A 14,988-nucleotide genomic window follows, 5' to 3' on the forward strand; every position below is an offset into this window, starting at 1 on the left:
ATGCTCTGCTTCAGCCAGCAGCAGTACTTCATTATTACTCATTCTGGACAGAGATCCTACGAATGTGAGGAATGTGGAAAATAATTCAGCCAAAAGGAAAACCTTCTTACCCATCATGAAATTCATACTAGAAAGAAACTGTTTGAATGTAATGACTGTGAGAAAACATTTATTCAGAAGTCAAGCTTCATTAAACACCAGAAAACACATATGGGAGAAAAATGACATAAATGTAAATGATGTGGGAAAACCTTCATCAACAAATCAAATCTCACAAAACATGAGAAAATTCACATTGAAGAGAAGCCCTTTAAATGTAATGAATGTGGAACAGCCTTTACCCAGAAGCAGTACCTCATAGAACATCACACCCTTCATACTGGAGAGAAGCCCTTTAAATGTAATAAATATGGAAAATTCTTCTCAGATCACCTCACTTATTGTACATGTGAGAATCCATACAGGTGATAAGCCTTATGAATATAAGGAATGTAGAAAAGCCTTCTCTCAAAGCTCATCTCTTATTGAGAAGCCATACAGGTGAGAAACCCTATGGATGTAATCAGTGTGGGAAAGCCTTCTCTCAGTTCTGAACTCTCGCTTCACGTGACAGAACACATAAAGGTGAAAAGCCTTATCAGTGTAGAGAATGTGGGAAAGCATTCATCCAAGAGTCATACCGTATTAGTTATCAGAAAGCTCATATTTATTCAAGGTAATATAAATTCCTTGAATACACCAAAGGCTTTAGTAGGAATTTAGAACTCCTGAACATTAGATAATTCATTCTTGGGCAAAACATTAGGAAGGTACAAAAGCCTTTAAGCAGAAGTCTTAAGAAAACATTCTTATGAGAAATATTAATATAATGAAAAACCTGTGTTCAGCAGGATTTTTCAGTAAACATCATGGTGTAGAATCTTAAAGTCAGAAATGCACCATTACACATTAGCATAATCCTAGAAAATTAGGATTATGCCATAGATGAAAAGAAAAGCCAATGCCATAAATGAAGAGATAAATGGCTTGGAAAACAATAAATATTTTCAGATAACATTATTATTTTTTATTGATTTTTTTAACTGCACCACAGCAGAATGCATTACAATTCTTATTACACATAAAGAGCACAGTTTTTCATATCTTTGTATATAAAGTATGTTCACACCAATTCATGTCTTCATACATGCACTTTGGGTGTTTTTTGCATTAAAATTCTTATTACACACATATACCACAATTTTTCATATCTTTGTTTGTATATAAAGTAGGTTGACACCCAATTCGTGTCTTCATACATGTACTTTGGATAATGATGTCCATTACATTCCACCATCCTTGCTAATCTCCTGCCTCCTCCCTTTCCCTCCCAACCCTCTTCCCTACCTAGATTCATCTATTCCTCCCATGCTCCCCCTCCCTACCCCACTATGAGTCAGCCTCCTTAGAGAAAACATTCAGCATTTGTTTTTTGAGGATTGGCTAACTTCACTTAGCATTATCTTCTCCAACACCATCCATTTACCTGCAAATGCCATGATTTTATTCTCTTTTATTGCTGAGCAGATAATACTATTATTGGATATAGAGCTGGCTGAGTGCAGTCATACATCTCTGTAATCTCAGCAGCTCAGGAGGTTAAGGCTGGAGAAATTTAATATGTACTGCTTCAGCCAGAAGCAGTACATCATATTGCTCATTCTGGACAGAAATCCTACAAATGTAAGATTTTTTAATGCTAGACTAGGCAATATAGACTCCTGTCTCAAAAATATCTGAATATACAACTAGGATTATTAAACTTCTATTATGTGGGCTGGGGTTGTGACACATTGGTAGAGCACTTGCCTAGCATGTGTGAGGCACTGGGTTCGATTTTCAGAACCACATATAAATAAATAAATTCCATTGACAACTAAAAAAATACCTCTATTATGCATTAATTGGCATTAGATTAGTGGAATGGAATATAAAAACTAGATATCTAATCATGAAGAATTATGACCAAACTAAACAAGTGTTTTATACAGTAATTGATGCTCCCTACAGAGAAATAGAAATTCTTGCATTATAACCTACATTCAAAAAAAATCAAAGATGGACTGAGCACAGTGGTGCATACCTATAATCTCATCTACTCAAGAAGCTGAAGCAGGAGGATCAAGTGAAACACTGTCTCAAAAATAGAATTTTTTTAAAAGGGAGGGCCAGGGATGTACTTCAGTGGTAGAGTGCTGTCTTAGCATGTGCAAGGCCTTGGGCTCAATCCCTATATCACCAAAAAAGGAAAAAAGATCAAACAAAACATTAAACATTTTGATTTGGAAAGCAAAATCTAAAACCTCAGGAAAATGACTTAAAAGTCTTGGATAAAGAAGTTTACCTTAAAATAAACCCAACATACAGTTTCCTTTTTTATTATTATGCCTTAGAAAAATTCTGATATACAGCTAGAAATATAACAAGATGTTCTTTGCAGTATGATTTCTTGAAGTCAGAAATGCCTATCATTAAGGAAATGCTAAATGGAACTTCTTACATGCTAGAACAATTTGCTACAACAAATTATGTTAATAGAGGAAGATCTCAAAACCATGATGTTGAATGAAAATAAATCAAGGGGCAGATGATGCACATAATATAATGATGTATTTAATTTGAGTAAAAACAACATTAATATTGTATACTAGGTTAGAAGTACATGTATATGTATAAAAAATATAAAAATTTGACAAATTCATGGTGGGTGCTTGCATTTGTGGATGAGGAAGAAGAATGGAATAAAATAGGTTATGATTGAAAGAGATTTTTGGCTCCACAACTAAATAGCCACGTTATTTCAAAACTACAAAGAAACAAAATATTAGGTACTTCCCAAAAGTTGTAATACCTATGCTTATCTTGCTGTTTTTAGTGTTTGTAAAGTTTGTCATACCTTTAAAAAAGAAAAGTGGATTTATATTTTAAAATAATCTAACAGTGCTCTCCATTTCCAATCAGATACTAAGGGGTTTTTTTTCTAATTAGAAAATACATCTGAAAACTTCTGTTTACTATAAAATTATTTAAACATGAAATGGCAATATAATAAAAATAGTTTTAACTTGCTGTTTTAGTGTGTCCTGCTGTAGTATGCATCATCTATTTTCTCATGATTTCCAGCATTGTTTTCCAACCGATTGGTTGGACTCACACATTCATAATTATCCTGTCATTATAATGATACAAGCAGGGTCTTTGTGGAGAGAATTCAATTAGAAGAGACCTACTTTTCTGTCTTTTTTTTTTTTTTTTTTTTTTTTTTTTTTTGGTACCAGGCATTGAACCCAGTGGCACTTAACCACTGAGCCACATCCCCAGTCCTTTGTTTAAAATTTTTATTTAGGGCTGGGGATGTGGCTTAAACAGAAGCGTGCTCACCTGGCATGCGTGCGGCCCGGGTTCGATCCTCAGCACCACATACAAACAAAGGTGTTGTGTCCGCCAAAAACTAAAAAATATTAAAAAAAAATTTCTCGAGTCATGGTTTCACTGAGTTGCTTAGGGCTTCACTAAATTGCTGAGGCTGGCATTGAACTTGCAATCCTCTTGCCTCAGCCTCCCAAACTGCAAGGATTATAGGCATATGCCACCATAACTGGCTGAGAGACCAACTTCGAGGTATTACTTTCTTGATTTCTTCATTTTAATTTCAATAGTAAAGGCTTTAGAAATTTAGGGGCTTTTATTTTTATTTTTTTAATATTTATTGTTTAGTTGTAGTTGGACACAATACCTTTATTTTATTTATTTTTATATGGTCCTGAGGATCGAACCCAGGGCCTCGCACATGCTAGGCGAACACTCTACCGCTGAGCCACAATCCCAGCCCCAGGGGGCTTTTATTTTAAACTTTTTTTAGTTGTCATTGGACCTGTATTTATTCATTTATATGTGGTGCTGAGAATCGAACCTAGGCAAACACTCTACTACTGAGCCACAACCCCAGCCCAAATTTTAGGTTTTTATTGCAATGTTTTAAATAAATAAACTGCTTTCTAGGTCTTCTATTAAACCACTAAGTAACATGCCAACCTATTCATCTTAGCTTCAATCTTACCTTGCAGGTTTTCCCCCCATAATTCTGACTGATTAGATTTTCTGGACTAACAGTGTCTCAGAATTATTCCTACATTTCTCATAGGTTATTTGTATACCAGCCCTCAGGGAATATTAATTCCTCTTCACTTGTGACCTGCTGCTCCTTCATAGGCAGGGTAGTTCTTTCACAGTTATGTGTTGAGAGCCACAGCCAAAGGGGCCCCAACAAACTTCCAGCTGCCAGCAAACTTCTAGCTGCCGGCTGATGATTGGCTCACAGTGGCCCCAGCAACATCTAGCTGATTGGCTCCTCTGCGGTCATGTTCATTGGGCTGTTTCCCTGCCCTTCAGACTGCCAGCTGATGATTGGCTCACAGCGGCCCCAGCAACATCTAGCTGATTGGCTCCTCTGTGGTGATGTTCATTGGGCTGTTTCCCTGCCCTTCAGACTACGGAACTGCTCATTGGGGGACTTTTTGGCTCCGCCCACGCGACCTAGCCAATCGGCCTCAAGAGCAGGAGGATTGTGGGAGGGGGAGGTTGGTGTGGGTGAGAGGCTTGTGGAAGCCGGTGGTGGCAGTTGGGCTCTGAGGGTTTCTTTTCCTGAGGAGCTGTTTTGCTTGGTGTTTGTAGTTCTAAAAATAAAGTTAGTTTCTTTTGACAAGTGGCTCCTGAATTGTGCCCAGCCAGACTGCGGCAGTTATGGAAAACTCCTGAAGCACACAGACGCTGATACTAATAGTTGGAAGCTGAAGTTTACAGTTTACTGCCTGTTTTTGATCCTTTTTTGTGTGGGGGGGGGTGGAGGAATACTGGGGATTGAATTCAGGGGCACTCGATCACTGAGCCACATCCCCAGCCCTATTTTGTATTTTATTTAGAGACAGGGTCTCACTGAGTTGCTTAGTGCCTTGCTGAAGCTGGCTTTGAACTCAGGATCCTCCTGCCTCAGCCTCCTGAGGCACTAGGATTACAGGCATACGTCTTTGCTCCTCTATAAAGGTGCTTATGAACAGTAAGTTGATAGGCTGTTGCCTAGGTTTACATTCTAGTCAGAAACAAAGGGTTAAAAAAAATTAAAGAGGAAAAATGAAGTGATTTCATATTGTGATAAATAATATGAAAGAAATAGATGATAAATAGCAACTGGGCAGTGGGGATACTTGAGGTATAATTGTTGGGAAAGGGAATGAGAATAACATTAAAGTTTGGAGGGTAAGGAACCAGCAAGGTGAAAGACTACTCCAAGCAGAAGGATTGTAACACTGAAGAAATTGAAATAAGATAAAGCATGAACAGAAGCCTAGTGTGCCTAGAGCTTAGTCGGTGAGGGAGAAATTGGCTCGGATTTAGGATGCAGATTAGGCATTTCCCTAATCATATAAGGTTCGTAGGCCACAGAGGCAAAAAATTGGGGATCTATTTTTCTTTTTCTTTTTTTTTTTAAGAGAGTGAGAGAGGAGAGAGAGAGAGAGAGAGAATTTTTAATATTTATTTTTTTTTAGTTCTCGGCGGACACAACATCCTCGTTGGTATGTGGTGCTGAGGATCGAACCCGGGCGTGAGGCCCGGACGAGCGCGCTACCGCCTGAGCCACATTTCCAGCCCAGGGGGATCTATTTTTCTGCATAATAGAAATATACTGATGGGTCTTAAACCACAAACTTCAATTTGTGAAAAGTAGATTGGGTGGAGCATGAGTGAAATAAAATAAACCAGTGGGCTATGTAGTAATCAAAGGTAGGAATGACAGTTCTTTACACTGGAAACATAACAGGGATACAGGATAAAGCCAAATGGACAGGTTTGAGATACATTTTGGGGTAAAAAGAAGACTTGCTAATATAGAGGATGATGGAAAAAAGTAGCTATCAATGATCACACACACACACACACCCAGGGTTTTGGTTTGAGCTACTTAATAGGTGGTTTTGTCATTCAGAAGTATTTAGGAAGAGGTGTGAAATCAAGAATTGTTTTGGGGGCTGGGGTTGTAGCTCAGCAGTAGAGTGCTCACCTAGCACATGTGAGGCCCTGGGTTCGATCCTCAGCACCACATATAAATAAATAAAATAAAAGTATTGTGTCCAACTACAACTAAAAAATAAATATAAAAAATTGTTTTGGACATGTTAAGTTTGTGATTCTGACAAAAAATAGAAATGTGAAGGAGACTATTCTGTATGATTTTAGATCTAAATCTAAAAGCTAGAGATAAGATGTTGGAAAAACAAATGTTTTGCCATTTTAGACCACATTTTGGGTTATAGTTGGTTTTGATCCCCACAGATCAGCCATTCCACATTTTCAGACTAATATTTACAATCTTCCTTACACTTAAATTCACTAGCAGACTCAGCTTTGCATTTAATTGGTTCAAACACCAATGTCTTCACTTCAAACGAAAAGAAAATCTGAAACTCTGGGTTTTCATTTCACCTTTTAAATTAACACAAATGATTTGAATAAATCATTCAGTGGGCTGGGGTTGTAGGTCAGTAGAAGAGTGCTCGTCCAGCATGTGTGAGCACTGGGTTTGAGTCTCAGTACCACATATAAATAATAAAATAAAGGTCCAACAACAAAAATATATTTTATATATATTTTTAAAATTTTTCTAGCTTTTATATATATATATATATAATATATTATATATATATATATTATATATATATTATATATATATATATATTTTTTTTTAAATCTCAGCTAGGTGCAGTGGTATGTAATCCCTGTGGCTCGGGAGGCTGAGAGAGAAGGATTGGGAGTTCAAAGCCAGCCTCAGCAAAAAGTAAGGCACTGAGCAACTCAGTGAGACCCCGTCTCTAAATAAAATACAAAGTAGAGCTGGGGGTGTGGCTCAGTGGTTGAGTGCCCTGAGTTCAATCCTTGTTACTCTCCCCCCAAAATAAATCATTCTCAGTGGGGCTAGCATGTGGCTCAGTGGTAGAACGCTAGCCTAACACGTGTGAGACACTGGGTTTGATCCTTAGCACCACATAAAAAAACAAAATAAAGGTATTGTATCCACAAAACAACTAATAAAATATTTTTAAAAATCATTCTCAGTAATTTATTGACTTTCACATGCCATGAAATTTTCTCATTACAGTGCTTTTAAATATCTCCAGTTTTAAGTGGTAGATTTTAGCATGCATTTGTAACTCTTTTTCCACTATTAAAATCCCTCAAAAACCCCAAATTATGTAGTATATGCTATGTTTGTGTTTGCTGAGATTTCAGTCCTCATGAATATTATCAATAGGGAATTTTCTGTAAAGGTGATTATATTTGCTATGTGACATTATCTTATTAGTGGTTTTAATTGCTAAGAGAGTGCTAAAGAACTGAACCAAGCAGGGCATAAAAAGTGGCACACACTTGTAATCCCCAAAGCTCAGGAGGCTGAGGCAGAAGGATTGCAAGTTCAAGGCCAGACTCAGTAACTTGAGCCTTAAGCAACTTAGTGAGACTGTCTCAAAATAAAAAGGGCTGGGGATGTGGTTCAGTGATTAAGTGCTCCTGGAACAAAAAAAGAAAAAAAAAAGAACTGAACTAATGTTGATGTCCAATGCAGTGCATTACAACATAGCACAAGTCCTATAATGTTTTATGCCTTGCAACCATGGAGATAGTACCATTAGTAGCACAGGAAAGCAAAATTTTCAGTGGCACCTATTTCTTCTCAAAAATAGATCTTCTGTGGGGCATAATGGTGTATATCATAATCCCAGCAACTAAAGAGGCTGAGGCAGGAGGACCTTAAGTTCCAGGCTAGCTTGGGCAATTTAGCAAGAGACCCTGTCTAAAAAAATAAAAAGGACTGAGGATGTAGCTCTGTGGTTGATTGGCCCTGAGTTCAATCCCCAGTACTAGAAAAAATAATAAAATTTCTGGTACAGTCAGTTTCTAAGGATTTTACAATGCCTCTTCTTGCAATTTACAGTCTTCAATGTAACTGACATCTCATTAATACATCTTTGAATTGATCAAATTTAGCATCACTAAGAGTGGAATAACACCAGGCTCAGTGGCACAGGCCTGTAATCCTAGCAGCTAGGAGGCTGAGACAGGAGGATCATGAGTTCAAAACCATCCTCAGCAAAGGCAAGGCACTAAGCAAGTCAGTTAGACTCTGTCTCTAAGTAAAATACAAAATAGGGCCAGGGAATGTGGTTTAGTGGTCAAGTACCCCGAGTTCAATCCCTAGTACCCATTCACCCCCACAAAAAAAGAGTGGAATAACCTAACACTGTCTCCTGATATGATGCAAAATAACACACAAAATTATTTCTAAAGCATTTTTGTCAAAAATGTTCAGTGTGAACATAATTCAGTATCTACACCTAATTTCAATTTACAGGGAATATAGGGATAAAGAGGGATAAGTTCAATTATACCATGAGGAAAGAATTATACAAATCTAAGATGTAGAACATCCTATATGAAAGCTGTCTTAGACTCTTCAAGACCCCAATGTCATGAAAGAAATAAAAGGTGGTGGAATACTTCTAGATTCAAAAGGACTCAGACATAATCACTAAATACAAAATAGGAAGATTATGTGAATCCTGTTTCTTTTTAATACCTTTGCTTTATTTATTTATTTAATTTTATTTATAGTGGTGCTGAGGATCAAACCCAGGGCCTTGTACCCTCTAGGCGAGCGCTCTACCGCTCAGTCCCAGCCCATGAATCCTGTTTTTTTTTTTTTTAAACTATAAAAGATATTTTGGTACAAATCAGGAAAATCTGGTCACTGATATTACTAGTATAAGTATATTACTAGTAATCATTTTAGGGGTGACTGCAGTACTGTGATTATGCAGAACAACATCTTTACTCTTAGGAGATACAAAGAGAAAATAGGATCATGCTATAAACCAAGGAGGTGACCAGCCAGAAAGTCAGTGTGCCTGAAGTGGGAAATGCCTTCCTATTCTTGAATAATTCATGGACTGGAGACAAATCCTCCTTGGATTTAGAAACATTTCATATCAAGATTGTTCTATGAACACCCAAATTTCAGGAAGTACAATTTATAGAATCACTAATACTGTATACATAAAACAGCACAAGATCTCTGATGGAACTCAATAAATGTAAGTTCCACTCTCTACTGATTCACTTATTTTAATTGTTCTGTGGATTGAATCTTTAAAAATATCTTGCAAAATCTCTATTTTGGACAGAATCTATATGAAATGTCAGATAAGAGGTCTTACAAATATTTAATTTGGAAAATGGGATATAAACTCTTTCTTTTTTTAATGATTTTTTTTAGTTGGTCACAATACCTTTATTGTATTTATTTATTTTTATGCTGTGCTGAGGATTGAACCCAGTACCTCACAAATGCTAGGCTAGCGCTCTACCACTGAGCCACAACCTCAGCCATGCAACTCTGTTTCTTGATTTTTTTTTTTTTTTAATTTTGAAACCAGGTCTCACTAAGTTGCTTAGGGCCTTGCTAAATTGCTAAGGCTAGATTTGAACTTATGGTCCTCCTGCCTGGCCTCCTGAATTGCTGGATTATAGGTGTGCACCACTGTGCCTGGCTGTCTCTTGAGTTTGATGAGAATGCTTAGGAAAAGGAAAACCAAAGACACTCATGCTCTGAAAATAAGAAGGCGCTTTCAGGAAAAAAAGCAAACAGTCACTCACGTCTCAGTTTATAAATTACAGTTTCTTTCCACACATCCTCAGGCACCTTTGAGAGGGACAGAAGAAAGAAATCACAAAACCTGGGCTGGGGTTGTGGCTCAGTGGTAGAGTGCTCGCCTAGCGTGCACGAGGCACTGGATTCGATCCTCAGCACCACATAAATGTAAAATAAAGATATTGTGTCCACCTAAAACTTAAAAATAAATAATTTTTAAAAAATCACAAAATCTGGGTTCTTTCTTGTGGCCCAAACTAGTAAAAAAAAAAAAAAAAAAAAAAAAAAAAAAAAAAAGTCTCATTCCTCCTGTGACTACTTGTCACAGAGAGAGGGAAAATGAAGCAAACTGCCCCATCTTGAGGGCCCTACTGTAGGGCCCAAGATGGGGCAATTCAGAAAATGCAAGGGGTCTTCTCCTACTACAGGAGGGAAACTGGGGGCAACTTCCAACTTCGTAATTTTCATACTAAGACCTGGTATAAGGCTTGGTGACTCCACCTGAAATGTTTACTTGCAGCTCAAATCCCTGAGTGATACTCATTTCTATGGTACAGATGCCTTTGGCATGATAAAGAGACAGTATTGAGGATCAACAGAAACCAGAGAATAACAAACTCCCTAGAAACTCTAGTATTCAAATTTGCTTCAAGGTACATATCACTCCCATGATGCCCAATTCATGTCAGTTCCTAACAGGGTATTGGAGAAGACTCCAAGAGTACTGTAGAGGACCTCCTCCCCTGAGGGTGTGGAAGCACTATTGTGAAAACAGACCTATAGAAGGGGAAACTGGAGGACACATCATTTCCAGAACACACAATCTGTACCCATTCCTCACCAGTTACACTGCTACAGTCAACATTGACAATGATCACATGTACATAAGTTCTCTCAGTCTTAACTCCAAGATCCATGAAAACACCATCACACAGGATCCTCCAACACCCACCCATTTCACAGTTAAAAGTCCTCCATTGATGAACAACTGGTAAACACCACTCGTGGTCACCCAACAGTAGCACTACACAGCCACAAATTCACCATTTTATATTCCAGGGACACTGAAATGACAACACCCTCCTTTCCACGACAACTGGTTAACAGCTAAATTCCTACCCAATCCACACAACACTCAAAAAGTCTCAAAGTTTCACAAAAGCACTACTATCACACTATAATAGTCAATGTAAATTCCCGATGCACAAAACGAAGATCGCTATATCTCCACTCCCCTTTACCACCAAAGCAAATGGGCAGCACAGGCGATCACAATCACATTCCCACAGTCGGATCATCACACAACCTGGACAATACAGACGACCTTCTCCACATATACAGAGTGAATAGCATAGGCAAGAGACACAGTCACATAAACCCGTGCACATGGTTGCAAACGGCCAAAAGTAATCCTCCTGGCACAATCACACACAACGCAACATAGACAACTAGTGGCGAGCATGCACACAGTTGTCGCCCTGCGCTGGCTCTGTCACCTGAAGCCCGGGAGATTACCGCCTCAGCCGGGTGCTCAGTTCCTTCTTGCCTCTCCCGGTCTGTTCAGTTGGGTTCTCTCAGCGAACCCCTCCAGACCCAAACTGCACGTGGGGAACTACCACCGTGGACGGGGTATTTCCGAAGCCACGAGGTCTCAGCCTGCCCAGAAGGTACTGAGGCTGAGAACAGCCTTGGGGACAGAGGAATCCCGGACAGCGACATGGTGGGTCGTAGGTCCAGACCAAGCAACCCGAGGTAGTCTCATCTGATGTACCTAAGGGACCCTGAGGTCACTGACACCAGGGATACCCGAAGCATGACTTCCGGCGTTTAGTAGCATTGAGACAAGAAGGATTCTGGGAAACGTAGTTCAAGACTGGCCACCCACGCATAAGAGTGGCCAAGCTTGACGTAGAATGCATGACCCAAACCCCTTCCCCTGGAACTGTTGGCCAGCCCTGGATGGTTATCCGTAACTGATGGGTGAAAAAACAGATTCCGGAGTAAGAGGCAGACCAAGGTCATAACACAATCTGTGGGCCAGCTTTTATCCTTCCTAAGGAATTCCATCCCCATCTTTTTAGGCAGTGAAGATTCAAAAGTAGATAACCCTAAGTCAGTCTTGAATTGCCTTTGTTCCTGGTAGAGTGTATGTTTGAATTTGTCAATTTCTCCTTGTGATTCTCGGTTTTTTGCTTAATGAATATCCTCAGGCTATATATTATTCAGGAACAGATAACATTGAAATCATGATATGCTCCTGGTGTTACTGTCTAGGGACGCTGGGTTAGTTGCCTAAGTTCAGCAAAGAATTGAAGAACAGGATACAGAGACAGTAAGGAAGTAGGTGTATTGCAAAAATGAGAGACTTCTTGGAAAAGCGGCCCCACAGCTGGGAACTCGGTGTTTTGACCACTTCTATTGTCTCTGGAATTTGGCTCCTCCCCAGTCCATACACTACTCTTTATTGATTGGTGCCCCGTGTCTAGGAGTCTGTTTTTTCAAAATAGAGCCGCTGCTTAGTAGCACAAGTACAGAAGTGTGTGTCTGGCTTGCCGCTTGTGTCCAAGAGCACTTTCGTCAAACAGGAAGTTGAGTTCATCAGAAGATCCTCTCCAAGTTCCTTTGTTCTGGACGCGCCCCCGACCTCCTTACTTGCCATCTTGACCTGGCTGCACAAGCCCTTCTGTATCTCCCTCACTGGTGAACCGAAATTTTACGGCTCTAAATGAATTTAGCCTCTAATTTTAAACATTTGCCTTATAGTCTATTTTAAGTTGAGCCCATTTACATTTAAATTAGTAAAATCTAATTTTTTAAAATATTTTTTAGTTGTAGTTGGACACATACCTTTATTTCACTCATTTTTTGTGTGGTGCTGAAGATCAAACCCAGGGCCTTGCACGTGCTAGGCATGGGCTCTACCAATGAGCCACAACCCCAGCCCCCAATAATTTTTTTCTATTATTCAATCTTGCATTTTTTGGTGTTTTTTTTTTCTGGCTATTTTATTTAATATTTATTTTTTAGTTGTAGTTGGACACAATATCCATTCATTTACATATTATGTGGTGCTAAAGACCAAACTAAGGGCCCAGCACTTGCTAGGCCAGCACTCTACCGCTGAGAGACAACCCCAATCCCCTTCTTCCTATTAAATAGCTGCCTCCCCATCTTTTCCTTAATGTCTGCCTTGCCCCCTTACACCAGGTTCTGAGAATTAAGCTCAGAAGTGCTCTGCCTTTGAGTTACATCCACAGTCCTTTTTATTTTTATATTAATACAAGGTTGCTTAACCACTGAGCCACATCTCCAGCCCCATTCCCTCTTTTTGGGAAACAGGGTCTCTGAGGCTGGCCACCAAGACTGTGTTTTGATATTATGTACATTTTGTATGAAATGATCAGGCAAGTATTTGCCAGCAAGATAATTTCTTGGGGCTGGGGTTGTGGGTGAGTGTTTACATACCATGAGTGAGGCACTGGGTTTGATCCTCAGAACCACATTTTAAAAAAAAAGATTTCTCACTTATCTATTACACTGAAGTAGACATGACACGACTTGCTTTATGTTAACAATTGCACAATGTAAATGTGAATTTTTTTTGTTGGGGAGCGGATACTAGGATGGAACCCTGGGCTTTACCACTGAGCTACACCCCCAGCCCTTTTTTAGACAGGGTCTAAATTGCTGTTGGCGGCCTGCATCTTGATATCCTCCAACCTCAGGCTTCCATTCCTCTTCAGGGTCAGACTTTCCCCACCCATGCCGGAGTATTCCATGTGCCCCAGCCAGGCTCACAATTTTGGGTGCATTTGAATTCCAATCATACCTGACCAAGCACATACTGTCAGGTCCAAGACCTTAGCCAACCAAGCATAACTGGATAGACAGGGGGAGTAAACGCATGTAGCACTACACCCAGTTAATTTTTTTCTAGATACAAAATGGGTATGGTTGGATGTGTACTACACATCTGTACTAAAGATAAAATGACTACATTGGATTCTTTCAAAGTGTGGTCCCTAGTACAACAGCATTAGAATCCCTTGGGGATTTGTTAAAAATCACAAATCTTTAGTTCCCATCACCAAATTAACTGAATCAGAAACTGGAAGTAGAGCACAGCTACAAGCCCACTAGATGACTGTAAGGTGCACTGACATTAAGGAACCATTAAATAAAAATAATATGGGGAGAAGCCGGTCCTGGTGGCTCATCCCTGTAATCCTAGTGGCTCCAGAGGCTGAAACAGGAGAATTGCAAGTTAAAACCCAGCCTCAGCGAGGTGCTAAGCAACTCAGTGAGACCCTGTCTCTAAATAAGATACCAAATAGGGCTGGGGATGTGGCTCAGTGGTCGAGTACTCCTGAATTTAATCCATGGTACCCGCCCCCCCCCAAAAAAATCCTGGTCAGGAGAGGACTCTTGTGCCAAACAGGACATCGTATCATCATTGCTTTACATGACTAAATCATTGTCTATGCCATTATCAGTGGTTAGCTACCAAATTCCAGAAACAAGTTTCTCATAAAATAGCTTCTTTCTTAAATCTGAAAAAAGAACACCTTAAAAATGTAGAATACATATATAGGGAAAGCAGAGAAAAAGCGCATGAAACTTTGTATTACAAAGGACAAGAATTACCTACTTATGCAATTCATGATCATTCCCCAAAATAGACTAATAAGATACACATTAATGCAGTCACATTAACTGAATTTTGACTTTCCAAGGTTAAAGTCAATTTCAAATGGCTCTTTGTTGACATTCACTGAAAAAAAGAAAAGAAAAATTGGTAACATTCTATATCAAGTTACACTGTTGAGGAAGGATGCAACTTTAAAAAAAAAAAATCTTCAGGACAATTTAGGTAACAGAATTCTGTCCATGGTCTGAGTGGGCTAAGTTTCTTACCCCAACCCATCTTCTCCCCACATATGAAAAGAAACAAAAAGATGTGTCTGTCAATGAAGTGGGAAGAATGAAAACAGTCTGCAGGTTAAGACTAAAATGTTGGCATCTAAAACCGGAAGATGTGTAAATTCAGAAGTTGAATGGTTTTCATTTAAAAAATGAAAATGATCAAAAACTTTTAATGCATGATCCCCAAAGTAATTTAAAGGACAGGAAAACTGACACTCCAAAATTAATCTATCTGAAAAAGAAAAATTATATACAACCTATCCATGTATCCTTATTTAATAAATTCTTAAATCTTCCTGATCTCAAGTGGTATGCTGCAAAATGTT

The 14,988-nt window shown here is 39.0% G+C and overlaps 1 pseudogene; it reads left to right on the forward strand.

Moving 5' to 3' along the window:
* Positions 1 to 719, forward strand: LOC113175738 (uncharacterized; annotated as a pseudogene).
* The last annotated feature ends 14,269 nt before the right edge of the window (positions 720 to 14,988 follow it).

Source organism: Urocitellus parryii, chromosome 15 (genome assembly GCF_045843805.1).
Source record: "Urocitellus parryii isolate mUroPar1 chromosome 15, mUroPar1.hap1, whole genome shotgun sequence".
Lineage (NCBI taxonomy): Eukaryota > Metazoa > Chordata > Mammalia > Rodentia > Sciuridae > Urocitellus > Urocitellus parryii.